The sequence below is a fragment of the Kogia breviceps genome, unplaced genomic scaffold (assembly GCF_026419965.1).
Source record: "Kogia breviceps isolate mKogBre1 unplaced genomic scaffold, mKogBre1 haplotype 1 scaffold_368, whole genome shotgun sequence".
Classification (NCBI taxonomy): Eukaryota; Metazoa; Chordata; class Mammalia; order Artiodactyla; family Physeteridae; genus Kogia; species Kogia breviceps.
Window position 1 is genome coordinate 26,271 of NW_026711807.1, and position 7,409 is coordinate 33,679.

The window sequence follows — 7,409 nt, forward strand, 5'->3', positions numbered from 1 at the left end:
TGGGCACTGGGGTTTTGTCCATGTCTTGGCTGTGGCCCGCAGTGCTGCTGTGGACACGAGGGTGCACGGATCTCTTCAAGTGACACTTTCTCTCCTCTGCCGATGTGTACCCACGATGGGGGTCGCTGGATCATATGAGAGCTCATATTTCACCTATTTATTTAGTGTGTTGTTTTTATTTATGCATTTAATAGTTATTTATTCATTTACTTATAAGAACTAGTAGCTGTAATTTTGGAAGAAAAATTGATTAACAAGATTGAGTTAGTTTCAGGTGCACAGCAACATGGATACTGTTTTCCGTGTCTCATATTGTTTCAGGTTGCTTTCCGTTATAGCTTACTACAGGATATTGAATATCATTCCCCGTGTGATTCCGGAAATCCGTGTCGCCTACGTCTTTTATATGAACTACGGTGTATCTGTTCATCGCCGCTCCTGACTGATGTCTCCACCCCTCCCTTTCTCCTCGGGTAACCATCAGTGTGTTTTCTATGTCTGTGAGTCTGTTTCTCTATTGCACAATCGTTCTTTTCTATTATGGTTTAGATTCCACGGATCTTTGTGCTTCTCGGTCAGACTTACTTCCCTAAGTGGAATATCCTCTAGGACCATCCTTATTGTGGCACATGGCAATATTTCATTTTCTGAAATGGCTGAGTAATATTCCACAGTACATATATACCCCAGCTTTTCCTGCCAGCCGACCGTTGATGGGCACATGGGTTTTTTCTACGTCTTGGCTGTGGCACATAGTGCTGCTACAAACACGGGGGTGCGTGGATCTCTTCAAACAACAGTTTTGCTCTTGGGCGGACGTGTACCCACGACGAGGATTGCTGGATCATCTGGTGGCTCATGTTTCTCCTATTTATTGTGTTCGTTGTTTTTATTTACTTACTTTTTTCTTTCTTTTTAAAACTTTTTTTTTACTTACTTGCTTTTAAGTACTAGTACTCGTGGTTTAGGAAGAAGAGTTGATTAACAATATTGAGTTAGTTTCAGGTGTACAGCAAAGGGGATACTGTCTTCCATGTCTAATATTGTTTCAGATTGATTTCCATTATACGTTATTGCAGGATACTGAATATCATTCCCTGTGTTATTCTGTAAATCCTTGTTGTTTATCTCATTTATAGGAAGTACTGTGTATCTGTTCATGGAGCTCCCAATTTATCCCTCCACCCCTCCTTTTCTCCTCGGGTAGCCATCAGTGTGTTTTCTAGGCCTGTGAGTCTGTCTCTGTTTTGCACCCATAGGTTCGTTGGTAGTACTTTTGAGTTTTCACATATCTTTGGGCTTCTCTGTCGGACGTGCTTCACTAAGCGTAATCTTCCCTGGGAGCATTCTTGTCGCCGCAAATGGCAATATTGCATTCTTTTTTACTAACGGCTGAGTCATACACCATAGTACATGTATACCACCTCTTCTCGTACTAGCCACCCGTTGATGGGCACTTGGGTTTTTCTCCATGTCTTGGCTAGTGCAAATAGTGCCGCTATTTGGTGAACTTGGAGGTGCTTGTGCCGTTTTGAACTCTTGTTTCGTCCATTTCCGGGTACGCACCCAGGAGTGGGATTGCTGGATCATACGGGACCTTCTCCTTCGGCCTCTTTCAACCTCAACCCCTGCTGCCCCCACCCCCGCCGCCACACACACCTGAGACTGGATGGTTACCCCCGCATGAGAGGTGATGTATGTCTTCTGGGCAGTAGAATGCCCCCACCCCATTCGGACCCCGCCTAGCCCCTGTGGCGCCCTCCGTTTCTGTCGTCCTCTTAGCTGCCTCCTACCCACCGCCCCCGGTCCCAACCCATTGCTTAGCCCGACCACCTTCCCGCACAGCACACCAGTCTGGGGCGCTCACCCTCCACCCCACCGCGAAGGGGTCCCTCTCCCACCATCTTCCTCGCCCCACAGCGCACTCACACCCCCCGCCCCTCCCCCCCAGCCTGCAGGCTCAGACCCCGCTCCCCGCCACCTTCTCCTTGTGTCCCAGGCCCGGCTGTCACATGTCCCGCCCGGAAGTCTCACTTCCGCCGCCTGCTCCTCAGACCCACTGCTACTTCAGGCCCACCCCGCGCCCTGATCTCACGCACCCCGCACACACCTGCCGGGCCAGGTGCCCGCCACCACCCCAAGCTTCTGCTGAGCCCCTGCCTGAGTGGCCAGCCGCTCCTCCCGGGCCAGGTCCCCCGCCAGCCCAACACCTCCCGCTCCCTGCCCGCGCTCCAGCCAGACACCCCAGGCCCTTCCTCGCACCTCCCGGCACGGCACGCGGCCCGCCGCCGCCCTCTCTCCATGGGGTCGTCCTGCTCCCGTTCCCTAACCGGCGTGGGGTGGCCACCGACCACGGCCACAAACACCCGTCATCCCCACACTGTCAGCCACCCCCAAGGCACCGGCAAGGCGTTCAGGAAACCTGCTGCGGTGGTGCGAAGCACACCGTCTGCCCACCGGTGCTCCTTTCCACGGGGGATCCGGCGCTGTCGGAAGGCACCGCGTGTGACACCGCCCTCCGCCGGTCGGCGCCGCCGCCGACGTCGCCGTGGGGGAGAAGCCGGTGCTGCTGGAGAGTCCAAACACGGGCGGGCGCGTTTGCTCGTGGCCACAGCCACGGCGGGGGAGAGGCGCTGCCCCGGCCACTCGTGTTGGGGGCTGAGGCAAGCGTCCGAAAAGGAAGACACGGGGCCGTCGGACGGCCTCGCGAGGGCGCGCGCCAGTGCGGCCAAAAGGCTTGGCCGGGGGAGGGAGGGTGGAGGTTGCGTGGCAGGGCTTGGGCTGGAGGTGCAGGGCGCCGGGTGGCTGTGGGTCCCGGGGCGCACGAGGCCGCGGAGCAAGCGTGGCCTAAAAGTGCCATGTGGACGGTGGGAGGTTGAGAGGAAGAAGAAAGGCTTCCCTGACCGGGAATCGAACCCGGGCCGCGGCGGTGAGAGCGCCGAATCCTAACCACTAGACCACCAGGGAGCGTCGGGCTCTAGCCGTGCTCCTGCTGGACCCATAGGACCCATAGCAACCCGCTCGGCGCCACCTTGGCGCCAAGACGCGGCCTTTCCAAGTCCAGCCACGCGCCGTCGCTGGCAATCCACGTGTCCTCCCGCCCTGCCTGCTTGCAGCACCCTCAGTAACACTGCGTGCCTGCTTCTCGCACACACAAGAAAAGCCGCTGGGGCCAGCTAGCTCCCTGCTCCCAGCTCTCCCTCACAGGCCCCCCCGCGGAGCTCGGCAAAAGGTCAGCCCGCTGCGTTGGCCGGGAATCGAACCCGGGTCAACTGCTTGGAAGGCAGCTATGCTCACCACCTATACCACCAACGCTGCACGGACCGGGCCGCCCCGAGACGCCGGCACCGGGCTCGCCCCGAGCGCACTTTCGTCGCTTTCCTCCTCCCACCTCCCCATCCTCCCCCCTCCTCTTGCTCCTCCTCCCCCCTCCCCCCCTCCCTCCTCCTCGACTCCTCTTCCCTTCTCTCCCCTCCTCCTACTCCCCCTTTCTCTTCCTCGTCCTCCCCCCTCCTTCTCAGCCTCCGCCGCCGAAGCCGCCGCTTGGAGCAGCCCTGCCCCGACGCCCCCGCCGGCCGGCCAGCTCTGTGATGTCACGGGCGCCACCAAGGCCCCCCGGCGCCCCACCCCGCGCCAGCCCTACGAAGCTGCACCAGGCCACCCGCCCGACCGCCTCAGGGGGGCGCTCTCGCTGCCTTGCTGCTCCAGGTCCCTCGGCTCCACGCCGCGGCGCGCCCCCGCCCCCCGGGGCACGCGTCTGCCAGTCCCCCGGCTCGCCAAAGCCCTTCTCCACCGGGCGCTGGGCCAGGCCACTTCCCGCACCGACAGGGGACGGCACTCATCCGCCTCCCACCCCGTCCAGGCCGCTGTGCATAGTTGCGCAGCTGTGCGTCGCCACGCAAGGAGCCTACTGACACAGCCACTTTGGGCGGGCCGCAGTGTCCTCGGGCGCTTGTGGGGTCCAGAGGAGGGCCGTCGCTCGGCCGTGGCGACGGAGCGCCCGGCGAGGCGGAAGGGCTGGAGGGCTGGAGGGGGTCCGAGGGTGGGCAGGCTGGGCACGCGCTGGCGCCCTGCGCTTCGCTGGAGGGCGGAGGGACGAGAAGAAGGGGCCCCTTGGGAGCCAGGCGGCAGGACAGAGAGCGGCGCCAGCCACCAAAAGAGGGCGTGTTGCCTCCCCGTCGGGGAATCGAACCCCGGGTCTCCCGCGTGACAGGCGGGGATTACCTCACCACTATACTAACGAGGACGGCGGCGACCACCCCCGCACACCGCCCGCTCTCGGGCTGCCTGCCGACGCCTCCCCCTGCCCTCCGGCCCCCTGCCCTCCGGCCCCCTGCCCGCTACGGGCCGGCCGGCGCGTGCCCCGACCCGACCCAATGCCACACCAAGCGCGTCCTCCAGAGCAGCAGCCCCCGACCCCCGACAGGGACTCGGACCCGCGTGGCGCTGAAAACTCCGAGCGCGCGCTGCCTGTTGCCTCCAACGCCGGCCGATGGCGCCGGGAGGGAGGGGCCCGGCCCGAGACCGAAAGCAAGGCTGCGAGGAGGGGCGGTGCGCGCGCCGGGCCTTGGCCGGCGAGGAGAGGCGCGGGTGGGGGGCCGGCGGCAGGGGCTGGCCCGACGCGGCCCGGCTGCGTCCGGGGCCAGCGGCGGGCGAGGGCGCCACCGCGGCGGAGCCAGGCGCGTCGTCTGGGCCCTTGCTCCCCGTCGGCCCGCCGCGCGCCGCGCTCCGTCGCTCAGCCACACGGCCGCGCGCCTGGCGCGGAGCACCGCGTCCCGCCAAGGGCACCGGGGTTCGCGTCGCGGTCCGGTCCCAGCCAGCCGAGCGGCCACGCGCACGCCCAGCCCCCGCCGTCAGGATGGCCGAGCGGTCTAAGGCGCTGCGTTCAGGTCGCAGTCTCCCCTGGAGGCGTGGGTTCGAATCCCCACTCCTGACAAGCCAGCCTTTTGGCCCGCCCGACAAAAGCACCCGACCCCCCCCCCCACACCCCCCCATGGCAGCGCTTTACTGCCTTGCAGTCCGTCGCGCCGTGCACTCTTGCGGCCTCTCCAAACTCCGCCCGGACATCCACACCTCTCAGACGCGGGACCTTCTCAAGCCGCGGCCAGGGGCCTGGCAGAAACGGCCCGCTACGAAACCTCCGGCGACGGGCTTTCCGGACAAACGCCCTCCCCGCCGGTTCCTATGCCCCCTCCTTCCTGCACCCACACCTGGAAAACCTTCCGTCCTTTCGCAGCACATCTTTCCTCCCCTGCTTGCGGCTGCTGCTGCTGCTGCTGCTGCTGCTGCTGGTCTTTCCTGCCTGCCTGTCTGCCTGCCTGCCTGCCTGCGTCCCTCCCCTCCCACTCCCGCTCCCCCCCGCCCCCACCGCCACACGCACAACGGCCGCGTGTGGAAAGCCCTCCACACCTCGCCCACCCTCCGACTTCTGCCTGGTGAACAGCGGACTCGCTCTCACACAGCCCTTCTTCCACTTCCGCCACCAGCAGCTCTCCGTCTTTCACCAACATCCTGTCACTTCCCGTCAGCCCCAACGGCCCGCCTGCCCGTTCCATTTCCTCCACAGCCACACCGAGGTGGCCGCCGACACCACCTTGCCGGCCTGTGGTGCGTGCCCCTCGCTGCTTTTTTCGCCTTGGGGCCCTGGCCGGACCACACCTGCTTGCCTGCCTGCCTGCTGGCCAGGCCAACAGGGGGCCCTCCCTGCACGGGCCTGGTGCACGAGTCGCTCCCAGGAACGGTGCTCCAGTGAGTAGTGAGCGGAAGCCCTGGATGCCCTGTCACCCACCACAACACGTCCGGCCCCCCAGCACGAGTCAGCCGCCTCGGCGCCCCAGGCGCAAGTCCCTCGGGGAAGCCGCGGCTCCGGCAGCACCCAGCCACACCCTGGGTCGCTCCCTCCGTCACCGGGCTGTCCGCGAGCCAGCAGCCAGTCTGCCAAAGTGCTTCTCCTCACAACCAACGTAGCAGAGCGGGACCACCGCGGGAGGGGTGGGCGCAGAGCGCAGAAGCGAGGCTAAGACACCTTTGCTCTTTCGGCCTAAGCGCCCGCTCGGCGGCGGCGGCGGCGGCGGCGGCGGTGCCCGGGGTCCACCTCCCACGCTCGCCGTCCCTGCACAGCCCCGAGCTCCCGATCCCTGCCCCCGCCCGCCCTCGTACGCCCCGCACCGGCAAGAAAGCCAGCCGCCAGAGGGGACTGTGCGTCGGGGCCCGGCGGCGGCCGGCGGCGGCGGGCGGCGGTTGAGAGGAACGTCGGTGCTCAGCCCGCAGCGGCCACGCCTCGCCCCGCCCTGACTGAGATTCGGGCGCGGGCCAGGCCCGTGCGGCTCCTGGCTTCCTCTGGCGACCAGCGACGGTCTCGCGGCGGCCGTGGACGGCAGAGAAAGCGCAGGGCGGGCCGAGCCCGCCCCGCGTCCCTCCGTCCTCGGTGCTTGCGACCGCCTCGCGCCCCGGGGGTCGCCAGCGTGCCCGGAGCCCTCTCGTTCAGGTGGCCCCGTCGGCCTCCTGCTCAAATGGAGCACATGCCCACGGGACGAGCAGTGACCCAGGATCCGGCGGTTGGCGGCGAGCACCGCTGGAGGCCGCGGCGGGCGCCGGCGGCCATCAGTGCATGGGTGGTTCAGTGGTAGAATTCTCGCCTGCCACGCGGGAGGCCCGGGTTCGATTCCCGGCCCATGCAGCCACAGCGCCCCCCTTTTTGGTTCCCGCAGCCCCAAAGCGGAGCTGGGCTTCCCCGCTGCCACAATCAAGGCACCGGTCCTGCCAACAGCTCGCTCACCAACCGCACCTTCAGGCCCCCGGACCTTCCCAACGCAGACGCCCCCCACCCCCACACACACCCGGGAGCCAGGCCCTCACAGGACCTGACACCTTGCGGGCTCAGCCACTCTTACGCCCAGACCCCTTCCTTGTCCTTGTTCTCTTCCTTACCCTGACCCCGCCTGTGTCACGCTCTTCACTGTAAGAAACACCCCACACTGGCACCCCGCACAGCCAACCTCTTCACCTTTGCACAACCAGGAGCAAGGGAGTCGCCACCCTCTGGCAGTGATCCATCCCATTTTCCTGGAGAGTCCCCAAAGCGTTCACTTGCACGAGGAGTTCAAAAGAAGCCCACACAATCATCGCAGACTTGCACTCGAGTTTGACCCTCCACAGAAATACGTTTCCAACACCGGCCCGCTCCTCCACCGCTACTGCCACCAGCACCATCAGCACGACAAACACACCACGCCCTCCCCTGAACCTCCTGCTCCCACCAACGGCATCAGCCCTCGGGACAGCACCACCAGCACCACCACCTCAGCCTCCAGCCTACTCCCACAAACACCCCCACCCCACCCCATCTCCCCACTTTTCCCCCGGATCCTTTCCAAATCCTACGTTGTCAAGGATCCTGCCCTTGCCTC

At 64.4% G+C, this 7,409-nt stretch overlaps 4 non-coding genes across 4 annotated transcripts; 2 read left to right on the forward strand and 2 right to left on the reverse strand.

Moving 5' to 3' along the window:
- Nucleotides 1–2,895: 2,895 nt before the first annotated feature.
- Nucleotides 2,896–2,967, reverse strand: TRNAE-CUC (transfer RNA glutamic acid (anticodon CUC)). Its single transcript has one exon. It is a non-coding gene; the product is annotated as a tRNA-Glu (tRNA).
- A 275-nt stretch (nucleotides 2,968–3,242) lies between these two features.
- On the reverse strand, nucleotides 3,243–3,315 carry TRNAG-UCC (transfer RNA glycine (anticodon UCC)). Its single transcript has one exon. It is a non-coding gene; the product is annotated as a tRNA-Gly (tRNA).
- A 1,537-nt stretch (nucleotides 3,316–4,852) lies between these two features.
- Nucleotides 4,853–4,936, forward strand: TRNAL-CAG (transfer RNA leucine (anticodon CAG)). Its single transcript has one exon. It is a non-coding gene; the product is annotated as a tRNA-Leu (tRNA).
- Nucleotides 4,937–6,608: 1,672 nt separating this feature from the next.
- On the forward strand, nucleotides 6,609–6,679 carry TRNAG-GCC (transfer RNA glycine (anticodon GCC)). The gene has a single exon. It is a non-coding gene; the product is annotated as a tRNA-Gly (tRNA).
- The last annotated feature ends 730 nt before the right edge of the window (nucleotides 6,680–7,409 follow it).